At 43.0% G+C, this 13,444-nt stretch overlaps 1 protein-coding gene across 1 annotated transcript in view; it reads left to right on the forward strand.

Moving 5' to 3' along the window:
* kcnh4b (potassium voltage-gated channel, subfamily H (eag-related), member 4b) overlaps positions 1-13,444 on the forward strand; it is a 52,153-nt gene that overhangs the window by 11,847 nt on the left and 26,862 nt on the right. The window lies entirely within an intron of this gene.

A 13,444-nucleotide genomic window follows, 5' to 3' on the forward strand; every position in this document is an offset into this window, starting at 1 on the left:
AGCATGTGTCGGAGGCGCACATTAGGCTGTCTCCTGACAGTCTGAAGTTCCAGCAGCCTCCTGCAACTATATTTTGGAACTGGTCGTCTTGGGTCACCCATGCCACCGGGATATTCCAAACTATGGTGAATATAGTGTTACTGGGGCCTGTGCACCCCCTATGGCACTTTAAAAACTTTCCCTTTGCGCAGGTCTCCACCTCTGACCACGGTGTACAGTACTCTGATCTTATATTCGGTTGAAGTCTGGCGGCGATGGGGTATCTGGTGATGGGAGCAGGGAAGAATGGCCTGGAAGCTTCTAGCTAGAACCCTGCATGGCAGCGGCACAGGGTATATGGTCGCTAGCAGCTTGGATTGAGTGGATGCTGCTTTCGGCAGCCCCACGTGTGACTGAGCAGCCCTATTTAGGGGCCACACTGCTCACCCTATTTTTGAAGGGCCTAGAAAAGGTGGCCTAAAAATTAACCACTCTACAATCTCCTGGGTATGTTACTGCGCCTACTGGGAATTCCATCTTGCGGTCAAAATAAGAAAATAATTCCTTTTAAATTGGCAACATGGAATGTCAGGACTCTCCTGGATAATGAGGGTAACAGACCTCATAGGAGGACTGCACTGATCTCTGAGGAACTGAAGCGCTATAACGCTGCCCTTAGTGCAGTGGTTCTCAATTCCAGTCCTCGTGACCCACTGCTCTGCACATTTTGCATGTCTCTCTTATCTGACACACTCAGTTCAGTTCATGGAGTCTCTCCTAATGAGCTGATGATCTGGTTCAGGTGTGTTAAATAAGGGAGACATACAAAATGTGCAGAGCAGTGGGTCACGAGGACTGGAATTGAGAACCACTGCCTTAGTGAAACAAAGCTGCTGGGTGAAGGCTCGCTGAAAGAAGAGAGAGGAGGATACACCTTCTTCTGGAGAGGCTGTCCCCTTGGTAACAAGCATCAGCACGGGGGTGCTCACTGCGATGGAGGAGTTAGTCCGTTGACCGTGGCCAGTCCAACGACACTTCAGCTCCCTGCTGAAGATCCAGCTGTTGCGATCCCATTTTCCAGACTTGTCCATCTCCAAGAGCAGGACAACATAGTTGGTAGAGTCATCAACTATGTTCTGAGACATAAACGTCCTTCAAAGTGTGAGAGAGCAAAGGAACCCAACTCTGTGACAAACCTTTTGAAGCACTGGAAAAAGCTAAAGATTCATAATTGTGTGCTGTACAGAGTAAAGAAGGATCATCTGATGAATAAGAAAATCTTTCAATATGTTGTTCCTGATTCCCTGAAGCATGACATTCTCTGTGGTGTTCATGATGCAGCTGGACATCAGAGTAGTGTAAGAACTCACTCCCTCGCAGCTGAAAGATTCTTTTGGCCAGGGATGAGTAAGGACATCAAGCTTTATGTGAAGAACTGCTAGAGGTGTGTTGTCAGGAAAACTCCAGAAACAGATGCTTGTGCGCCCCTTGAACATATTCGCACCTCTGAACCTATGGAACTAATATGCATAGACTTTTGGAGTGCTGAATAGACTTCAGGGAAGGTGGTTGATGTCCTAGTAGTGACAGATTTTCTAAGATGGCACATGACTTCCCCTCGCACATCACAACCAGTCTGCTAAGCAAGTTGCCCATTGCCTTTGGAATGACCTCTTCTGCATTTATGAATTTCCAATGAGAATGTATTCGGACCAAGGTGCGTATTTTGAAAGAAAAATCATTAAGAACTTGCTTGGTGATGGCTGGGGAATATGATAAGAGCTCTCCCAGTCAAATCCAAGTCGAGGTGGCCACAGCTTCTAAAGACGTTAACATTCAGCTACAATAAATTGTACTGTACATGAAACAACTGGGTTTGTTCCTTTTTATCTTATGTTTGGGAGTATTCCAAGGCTGCTGATTGACATGTTTCCGCATGTCCTTGATGATAAGATGATCAGCCAGCTTGAGTTTGTTACTGCACTGAGAAGAGACCTGAACACAGCTGCTGAAATTTCACAGAAACACAGTCGCAAAGAGCAGAACCGTCATGCCATTCTTTACAATTGGAAAGTCAGAGGCTCACCCTTAGCAGTGGGAGATAGAGCTTTGCTGGCTAACCGTGGAGAGAAAGGCATGAGGAAAGCTGCAGAAAGTGGGACTCTGTTCTGTATGAGGTACAGTCAGTGAGACCAGAGATTAATGTGTGCAGGATTAAGGATGTTCAGTCTGGCTAAGAAAAAGTGATGCACATGTAACCTTTGGCTAAAAGTACTTAAGAAACCTTAATAGGCCACCCAGGAAAATAAAATAAAAATCCCCCAAAAAGAATTAAACCAAAAGGAGTTACAATAATATGAAGGACCCTGCTGGTTCAGATTGGATTAAAGACAGATACGTGACTTTCCAAAATAAAAAAAATAAAAAAAATTCATTCTAAAGCACTCAACATAGATCTCTTGCCCAGTTTACCAATTAAATACCCACAGTTAATATGATACCATAATCAACCCAACTTTAACAAGAAGGGACAAACCACACAGCAAATCCGTGAATAAAGCTTCTTAAAAGCAAGTGATAAACAAAATAAAGTAACAATAGGGCTTGGGCGCCGCGTTGCATTCTGGGACGTGGCGGCCATGTTGATGGCCTCACGAATGTCGAACGAGGAGAAGCAGAGTTGGGAGAAAAGGATGTGGAATTTACCGAGATACGTTAAATAGGGAAGCCAGGGACCGGTATGTGGACATATTTTCCTGTAAAATATCCCGTATTTTAATAACTTACTCTCATAACATTAACGTTAGCCCTTCCATCGGACCTGTCAGTCTCTGTACTATTGTCCTGTTGCTACCCCCTTGCCCTTCCAGCGAAACAGATGTTTTCAAAGCATCGTTTTGCTTACTTGAAGGCAACCTTAGCGTGATATTGGCCTTTTTAAGATAACAGCGTGGTTGTTGTGAGAGCATGATTTCACGCCAATCTGTAAGCAAAGTCACGTTAGACCTAGCTTCACAACTCGCTTAGTTAATGCAGCAGTTTTGTAGTACGAATTTTTGCTGTCAGCAGAGGGATAGCAACAGAAAGATGAATGTTGAAATTTTCATTTTCGGGATATTTTATAGGAAAATACTAAAACGGGAAGACAGCGGGGAAAGAGCTCAAATACGTGAGAAACCCGGAGAAAACGGGAGGGTTGACAGCTACTAACTACACTTTTTTGCCGATTTTGTCCACATACCGGTCCCTGGCTTCCCTATTTAACGTATCCCCGTAAATTCCACAAGTACAAAAAAGATTAATACACTCTCCCCTTCTGTTAAGCTTCAGTATCACAGTCATCAAGCATTCACATGTAGATATACACTGGCAAAGAAACCTGTCATACCAACAAAAGAACCAATAAAGAAGTACAATAAAAGCACGAATAGTGCATCAATTTCAAATGATTTCACCCCTCCCAAAATAAGAGAAAACCCACAATAAAGTTTCTTACCTTGTTGGTGAAATTTAGACTACAGTGAGCTTTATGCTCCCTACGCTCGCCACTTCACGCACACAACATCCCTAATGACAAACATATATTTAGACCGTGATCACAATCTGCGACTGTGAGAAAAAGCAATAAATCAAGCGATGCAACAGGAAATCTAAACCCTGTTAGCCCTTTATGGCCCCCATAACATGAGCGCACACGACCACACTTAAACATGCTTTTTATAAAGCCTCTAAAACCTAACTCGCCTCAGTAATTGTGCCGCACAGGTGTGCTCAATGTCAAGACGAGGCTTAACGACAGTGGGCGTGTCTTCCAATTTGAGATCTAATGAGTCAAAACAAATATTAGAGACACTCAACCTGTCACACACAGAAATCTGTTGTTTCCAGTGAATTTCTCATCCTGGGATGATGGAGAGGAGTCAGTTCGATCAGATCCCACATATTCTTGGGACTGTGTCATAGATCAGATTTCCAGCCAGCAAAATGGACACATTTTCAATTGTTACTAAAGATGAATTGATGTTCAATGTAATACATATAGACATCAGGTTGAGGTTGGGTTCTCCTACTCTTTTAATAAAATACCTACTGTAAAGTGATAAATGTGTGCTCCATCCAAAATTCTAAATGTCCCTTTACATAATTAATTTGGGCAATATATTAGCTAAGGCTCTGCAATTTTTCACCACTGTTGTATTGTAGTGACAGTAATGACAGTTCATTGACTGTTTATTAAACAGTAAGGTAGGCCAGCTGGTATGTCACTCCCATGGTCTCAAGAGATACACATTTAAAAATTAAAGCTATAGAGTTATGAGATAAATATCATGCTATTTTGAGAATAAAGTCATATCAATATGAGAGTAGAGTCATAAACTGAGGAGGGGGTGTCTGAAGTAACATAAGGGGGCGATGACATAATAACGCAGAGTATCCCCCGCTAAAAAAAACATGTCGGACCATAAATAAACCTGTCACTACTACAACTATGAAACTAAAAGCTACTAAGCAAATACAGATGGCAGAGCATTGAATAATATTACTACATAAAACAAAATTGCCTAGGCCAACATATTCGAAAATTTGACTCATCAGGCTGAGCCTAGACTGATTTTAAAGTGTAATTTTTCCACCACTAAAATGGGCCATGAGCAGTTGAAATATGCTTATTTAAGAACATACATTAGCCTATTGCATGGATGGATAGAGCAAAAACATAGTGTTTAAAATGCTTCAGTTCAGTTGAAACCTTTTTCTCTTTGGCGTGCTGTAAATGCTGTTAAACTGAATGTACTCTGCTTAAATAACAACACTGAAATAAGAATGCGCTGTTTATCTTTCGATCAGTTACGACCAGTCACACAGAACGCAGGAACAGGGTTGCTGCAGTAGTCAATTACATTACAGTACATCAGATTTCACTTATCTCGTTAAGATAGTATGAGAAATGACTGACAGGACGATGTCAGAGGATTTGGTGTGCAACAGATCCTGGGTATCATTGACAAATATTTTATCTTGTAAAATCTGTAAAGAAACAACTTACAGTATATTTCACAATGCACTGCAATAATTAAACTTGTTAAAATATTTAAATTGTTAAAATAAATACAAAGTACTGAAAATCGAGTTATTACAATTTCTTCACACACACACACACACACACACACACACACACACACACACACACACACACTTAGTATACTTCAAGTTCATGTAACGTTCAAGTATATTTTTAAGTATACAATATTTTAAACAAAAAGCTAAGAAAATCATATTTTTGTCAAAGACTACGCCTGGATGGGATTCAGAATGATGATCAAAACACAGATGAGTCCATTAACACCCCCAAAGCTTCACAGTTGTGGGGAAAGAGTAAAGTAGAAGTAAATTCCTATGTACAGTGTATGAAACCTTATAAACCCAATGAAACCTTATTGCAAAGTGTTACCGACTAGCCTACACATAAATTCAGATACAGATTAGGAACCGTCACAGTTGTGTTCAGTTTGTCTTAATTTTAATGGACTTTTAGTTTGTTTTAAATTTTTTGTTACCATGGTCCCCTTCACTATGAGTTTGTTTGGTTCAGCTGTGTTCTATTAATTATCTTGTTTGAGTTCCAATTTAAGTTGTACCCTTAGGTTCATTCTCTGTCCGGTCACGTTCACATTTACTGTGTGTCGCTACCTTCTGTTAACCTTGTGAATATTTGTTATTAAAGGGGTCAACAGATGCTAAATTCACTTTAATGTGGTGTTATATAAGTGACACATATAAATGTGTCTTTGCAGTGTGTGCACACAACCACCATTTCATATAGTGAAAAACATCCATTCACTCCTTTTTTTTAATCCTCAAAAAGTCTAAACACTCTCAACCGTTAGTCCGATGGATTTCAAACTTGACAGGTGTCTTGCTATGGGCACGAGTAAGCGCAGTGCCAAGTTTGACGTTGTTTGGATTAGAAATGCAAAAGATATCAGTAAATATATTGGTAAAAGAAGCACACAATGGCTTTTGCCGCTCTAGCCGCTGGCCAATCCCCCTCTCACACTGCACACTGAGTGAGCACAGCGCAGGACCAGAGGCCACTTCCCCTCTCACACTGCACACTGAGTGAGCACAGCGCAGGCCACTCCCCCTCTCACACTGCACACTGAGTGAGCACAGCGCAGGACCAGAGGCCACTTCCCCATTTACACTGCACACAGAGTGAGCACAGCGCAGGACCAGAGGCCACTTCCCCTCTCACACTGCACACTGAGTGAGCACAGCGCAGGCCACTCCCCCTCTCACACTGCACACTGAGTGAGCACAGCGCAGGACCAGAGGCCACTTCCCCATTTACACTGCACACAGAGTGAGCACAGCGCAGGACCAGAGACAGAGAGGGTCGAAGAAAGCAGCGGAGCTTAAGTAGCATTTTCTCTGAGTTCACTGTGTAGCCTGCTCCCTGAATCGCCGCGCTTATTCATTTGTGGATGTTAACTGAATCTGTAAGTCAGCTACACTGTTTATTTCTGAATATTATATTTTATTCTGGTGCGCTTAATGTTATCGCTACTGTGTAATAGTAGCCTATGCTATTCAACAACTAAACATATCCTATTCACTGCGTTCACAGTCTCTTTCACTGCCATCATTTGTAGTAGCCTATGCACAAACTGTTTGCTCAAGAGTAGCGTTTTCTCGGAGTTCACTGTGTAGCCTGCTCCCTCAATCGTGTAGTTAAAATTTCCATATTTATTGTATGTCATTATGTCAGTATCAGTATTTGGAACTGATAGTAGTTGCTTTCAGCCTGCTGCCACTGGCTAGCCTTTATGGTGAACAAGGAAGCAACCTATAAGTCTCCCCCTGCCAGTATATAGCCTTTCCATTTCCAAGACTCCCACCAGGCCTCCTCGTGGCCACACACGGAAACTGGGTGCTTCGCGGCTCCAGACTAACTTTGGTGGGGGATCTCGAAGTTGCAGTGGTCCCCAGAGGTCGTTCATGGCCAGCCACTGCCCTGCTGCCTTGCAGGTTAGTCTATTGAGATCAAGGCTGTGGGAGCATACCCTGAGAGAAAAAGCATGTGTCGGAGGCGCACATTAGGCTGTCTCCTGACAGTCTGAAGTTCCAGCAGCCTCCTGCAACTATATTTTGGAACTGGTCGTCTTGGGTCACCCATGCCACCGGGATATTCCAAACTATGGTGAATATAGTGTTACTGGGGCCTGTGCACCCCCTATGGCACTTTAAAAACTTTCCCTTTGCGCAGGTCTCCACCTCTGACCACGGTGTACAGTACTCTGATCTTATATTCGGTTGAAGTCTGGCGGCGATGGGGTATCTGGTGATGGGAGCAGGGAAGAATGGCCTGGAAGCTTCTAGCTAGAACCCTGCATGGCAGCGGCACAGGGTATATGGTCGCTAGCAGCTTGGATTGAGTGGATGCTGCTTTCGGCAGCCCCACGTGTGACTGAGCAGCCCTATTTAGGGGCCACACTGCTCACCCTATTTTTGAAGGGCCTAGAAAAGGTGGCCTAAAAATTAACCACTCTACAATCTCCTGGGTATGTTACTGCGCCTACTGGGAATTCCATCTTGCGGTCAAAATAAGAAAATAATTCCTTTTAAATTGGCAACATGGAATGTCAGGACTCTCCTGGATAATGAGGGTAACAGACCTCATAGGAGGACTGCACTGATCTCTGAGGAACTGAAGCGCTATAACGCTGCCCTTAGTGCAGTGGTTCTCAATTCCAGTCCTCGTGACCCACTGCTCTGCACATTTTGCATGTCTCTCTTATCTGACACACTCAGTTCAGTTCATGGAGTCTCTCCTAATGAGCTGATGATCTGGTTCAGGTGTGTTAAATAAGGGAGACATACAAAATGTGCAGAGCAGTGGGTCACGAGGACTGGAATTGAGAACCACTGCCTTAGTGAAACAAAGCTGCTGGGTGAAGGCTCGCTGAAAGAAGAGAGAGGAGGATACACCTTCTTCTGGAGAGGCTGTCCCCTTGGTAACAAGCATCAGCACGGAGTGGGAATGGCAATCAAGAACAGTCTCCTACCCAGTCTCAATGAAACACCCATCGGAGTAAGTGAGAGGTTGATGACCCTCCGTATCCCCCTAGCAAAAGCACGCTATGCTACTTTAAGTGCATACACGCCCACATTACTATCAGACGACAGTGTGAAGGATGGATTCTATCAGCTACTAGATGACACCCTTCAGCGTATCCCTTGGAATGATAAGATATTCCTTCTGGGTGATTTTAATGCTAGGGTGGGAAGAAATAACGATTTATGGCGTGGAGAAATGGGCAGACACGGTGTTGAGCAGGTAAATGCAAATGGTCTGAAGCTGCTAACACTCTGCGCAGAGCATGACCTCGCTATTACCAACACATTGTTTCAGCAGAAAACCAAATATAAAACATCTTGGATGCATCCACGATCCAAACACTGGCATCTGATTGACTATGTCATAGCAAGACTTGCTGACATTAGTGATGTTCTGTTGACCATGAGAGGTGCAGAGTGCTGGACGGATCACCGCTTGATTATTACCAAGCTCCATTTCAAAGTGCGCCCCCCACAGCATCTCAGGAAATCCACCAAAAAGCAACTGAATTGTGCTATGCTAAAGTCAGCTTCACCAAGGGATATGTTCTGTCGTTCAATAGGTATGAGGTCATCAGAGTGCGAGTCCATTCTGTGTTCTGATTACACCATAGATCAGAAATGGGCATCCATTGCCTCAACGTTACATGAAACTGCAGTCGATTCTATAGGCTATAAAACCAGAAAACATCAGGACTGGTTTGATGAGAACTCTGATGCCATCATGTCCATGCTGGAAACTAAGCGCAGAGCATACAGGGCTATCATCAGCTGCCTTGCGTCGACCATCCTTCGGCAGCAATGGCAAACAGCACGCAAGGAGGTACAGACAACTTTACGTACTCTACAGAATTCATGGTGGTTGAACAAGGCTCAAGAAATTCAATCATATGCTGATAGAAGCGATATGTATAACTTCTACAATTCCTTAAAAATCATATATGGACCTAGGAATTGTTCTATTACACCTTTAAAAGCAGCAGATGGACTAACAATTTTAAAAGACAGGAAACAGATCTTGGCAAGGTGGGCTGAATATTTTGAAGTCCTCCTTAACCATCAGTCACCAATTGATCATCTTGGAGGAGCTACCAAATCAACCACCTATCCAAGCCCTTGATCATCTTCCAACATTTCTAGAGGTGCTAGCAGCAATCAACTCCCTCAAAAATAATAAGTCCCCTGGCAATGACGGCATCCCAGCGGAGCTCCTTAAACAGGGTGGCTACCTGTGTACCAGGAGGATTCATCAATACATCCTGAAGGTCTGGGAACAGGAGTGTGTCCCTCAACAATGGAGAGATGCAAACATTGTCACTTTATATAAAAACAAGGGTGAAAAATCTATTTGTAGCGACAGTCAAGGTATATCGCTGCTAGAGGTCACAGGTAAGGTCCTGGCAAAAATCATGCTACGTAGGCTGGTGGAAAACCTAACCGAACATTTGTTGCCAGAGTCACAGTGTGGCTTCAGAAAGAATCGGAGTACTGTGGACGTGATTTTCACAGTGAGACAGCTCCAAGAAAAATGCCGTGAACAACATCAGGACCTCTTCATGGCATTTGTCGATCTCTCCAAAGCATTCGACACTGTGAATCGAGAGCTGCTCTGGGACATCTTAACAAAATTTGGCTGTCCAAAAAAAGTTTTGTAACATCCTGTCACAGTTCCATGAAGGGATGGTAGCTCGTGTGACCACAGGTGGTCAGGAGTCAGAGCCTTTTGGAGTACACACTGGGGTAAGACAAGGATGTGTTCTGGCACCGATACTTTTTAATATCTACCTCCTTTTTGTCACAAAGCTTCTGTGTGATAAGCTTGAAAGCAGTATTGGGATCACTGTTGACTTCAGGTTGGATGGAAATCTCTTTAATATTCGAAGGTTCCAGGCTGCCACTAAGATCTCAGTAATGTGGGTCCTTGAGTTGCAGTATGCTGAAGACTGCGTGTTCGTGGTACATACCCCAGAAGACCTACAAATTATCCTTGCTGCTGCTGTGAAGACCTATAGCAGATTGGGCTTGTCAGTTAATACCACCAAAACTGAAGTGATATGCCAATGGAGGCTCAACCCTCCACCTACCATGCCTGTTTTTACCATAGAACAACAACCACTTACAATAGTACCATCCTTTAAGTATCTAGGCAGCATTGTATCAGAGGACTGCAATCTCGATTACGAAATAAAAAATCAGATAAGGCAAGCTTCTGCAGCCTTTGGCAAACTTCGACGCAAGGGCTTTCAAAATAAGCACCTTCAATTGTGCACTAAAGTTACCATCTATAAAGCTGTGTGCATCACCACTCTTCTTTACAGCTGTGAAGCCTGGGTCATATACAGCCATCACCTAAGGTTGCTGGAGCGTTTTAATATAAGGTGCTTGCAGCGAATCTTGGGGATCACATGGTATGACCATGTACCACATTCTGAAGTGCTTGATAGAACAAACTGCAAGAGTATGGAGGCAACAGTCACTGAACACCAACTACGCTGGCTTGGGCATGTTATTAGGATGCCTCAAGATCGTCTTCCACGACAAATCCTTTATGGTCAGCTGCATCAGGGCCGCCATTCTGCAGGGGGTCAGAAAAAGCGGTACAAAGACCAACTAAAAACATCACTAGGAAAGTGTCAAATTAATCCATCATGCCTTGAAGAATTCACAGCAAACCGAACCACCTGGAAGCAGCTCTGCCACACAGGAATAGTGCAGCTGGAATCTGAGAGAAATATAAGGAAACAACAAAAAAGACTACGGAGACATGCAACCATGTCTGCCTCTACAAACTCAGACTTTACATGCCCAATATGTAATAAAATTTGTGGATCAAGGATTGGACTCTACAGTCATGAAAGAGTACACCGCAAATGAAGTGGAATGTCATCATCGGACACAATGGACTACCAAGAGAGAGATCAGTATTTGTTGATCAGTAGCCTGCTCCCTGAATCATTGAGCTTATTCATTTATGGATGTTAACTGAATCAGCTACACTGTTTATTTCTGAATATTATATTTGATTCTGGTGCGCTTAACGTTATCGCTACTGTGTAATAGTGATCAATATGCTATTCACCAACTAAACATATCCTATTCAATGCATTCACAGTCTCTTTCACTGCCATAATTTGTAGTAGCCTATTCACAAACTGTTTGCTCAAGTTCACTGTGTAGCCTGCTCCCTCAATCGTGTAGTTCAATTTTATATATTTATTGTATGTCATTATGTCAGTATCAGTATTTGCTTTCTACCATGAAACACATGAAACACACCGAACCAACAATTACTAAAAACACACACAAAAACAGATTTTGCACGGGCACTTTGCACTAGTTATCATTTAAAGAGACATGGACCGAAATGGGTCGCTGTGAACAGAGCTGTTTTTGAGGAGGTAAAAAGGGTGTTTCACACAACCATTGAGGAATTTTAACCAAAGTATGGTACAAACTTTACATGAAGACCATAAAGAATCATACCAACTTGTGGAAAATGGGCATCCAATGACCCCTTTAATATCGTGTTGGAACCTCCTTCTTCATCTTCATCTGTTTACCTGCAACCACACATGACAGATGACCGGGCTAAAAATGGATTACGCAGCGCGATTTGCTGTTGCGGCTCAGGAGAGCCACGATTTTTTGAGTTTTACCGAACGGTTTTGTTGTCTTGCCATCACCAGCCCCTATTCTCATTACATGAGAACTGAACTGAGCTGGACGATGACAGCAATTCCTTCTCCAGAGTGGCTATATATATAAATGAACTAAATTAATAATTTTTTTATAACAAAAATGAACCATCACTGAACTTAATTAAGCTGGACTATGACGCTATTTACTTCTAAATCTCATGTACAGCCGAAACAAACTTTGTTGCATTATTTTCCTGTTATCTCTGTAAAACTGCTTTGAAACAATCAGTATTGTAAAAAGCGCTATATAAATAAAGGTGACTTGACTTGACTTGACTATGACAACGAGACCCTGAAGTCTCTGTTCTGGATTGGAGCAAATTACCATCATCCCATTGACCTCCCAGACACCACCGGACTGACCTGGAAAGAAGCCATCATCGGGTGTCTGGAGAGTGTCCTTCCCCCGATCCAGGACACAGCCAGACCCAGAGCCCGAATCACTACCATTGACCGCAGAGAATTCGTGTGAGCCCCCCTGCAGACGGAGAGCTACCACCTGCCGCGACGCGTCAGCCAGAGCCAGATGAAAAGAGGACAGAGCTGACCCTCGCCCCGGAAGTGAAGCTCCATCGTGAGTCTGACCAGGGGTGTGAGCCCACAACATCAGCGGATGAGGGAGTAGTGAGTGCGGAAAATGAGGACTGGCTAATTGACTTCAGCACTTAGGTATTGACTCCTACCCTATCCTATCTGATACCTTCATCATCGCAGTTTCTGTCACAGATTCCACCAACACGCCTTTAGCACCAGGTCCTTCAGCTCCACCCATCCGTTCACAATCGTATTCTAACCAGTCACATCTGTCACCACTTGATTACCTCCCTGACATATACTCACCATCCACACTCACCTGTTTTCCAGTCTCGTCAATCTTTACATGAGAGCGCTCTTGCCTGACTCCTACTTACCTGTATGCTCACCTTCTACTCACTACACGCATCCTAGTTGGACCTATGTTCCACATCTCATTCGTATACTGCTTTATCACCTGCAAAAGAAAGAAAGATCAATGAGCTAAGTGTGACTGTCTGCAACCTATCTGCAAATTACTCATTACCTGTTCAATAAAGTACCTGTTCAACGATACCTGTGTTCCTTCTCCTGTTTATCTGTGACTCCTACCCATAACCATTTCTTAAAACGTTGTACAGTTATAAAGAAAAACATAACAGACAGACAAGTGTAATCACAATTTATTTTTTGCAAAAAAATTCAAAAGCGATACCAAAAGGCTTTCAAATGACGATGTGTTGCAGTCGCGGTCCTCTCTGGCGGTATGTAATAGTTTTGTATGAGGTACAGAGCATAATTTAAATTAATAATCCATGAAAATGTTAATCCGGCTTCACTCTGTGAAGGTGCGCATTTTATTTGAATTCATCATAACGAGAGGATTTGACGTTTACGGTCCCTGCTGAGAATGGAGATGAAGATCGCTGGATAAAGGGCTGACTTGGATCTGTTCCTCGCAAACGTATGGCTTCTAAAGATTTGGATTACAGCGAACGAATAAAATTGTTGTCTTTTGTGAATTTATGCTGTGGGTCAAAACATTAATGCCACAATTTTAATATTACTAAATTTGTACATCTGTAAAGTTGTTCATAAGTAAATAATTTACATTTTAGTGCTGTCAATATGTCATT

The sequence above is a fragment of the Rutilus rutilus genome (genome assembly GCF_951802725.1).
Source record: "Rutilus rutilus genome assembly, chromosome: 16".
NCBI lineage: Eukaryota > Metazoa > Chordata > Actinopteri > Cypriniformes > Leuciscidae > Rutilus > Rutilus rutilus.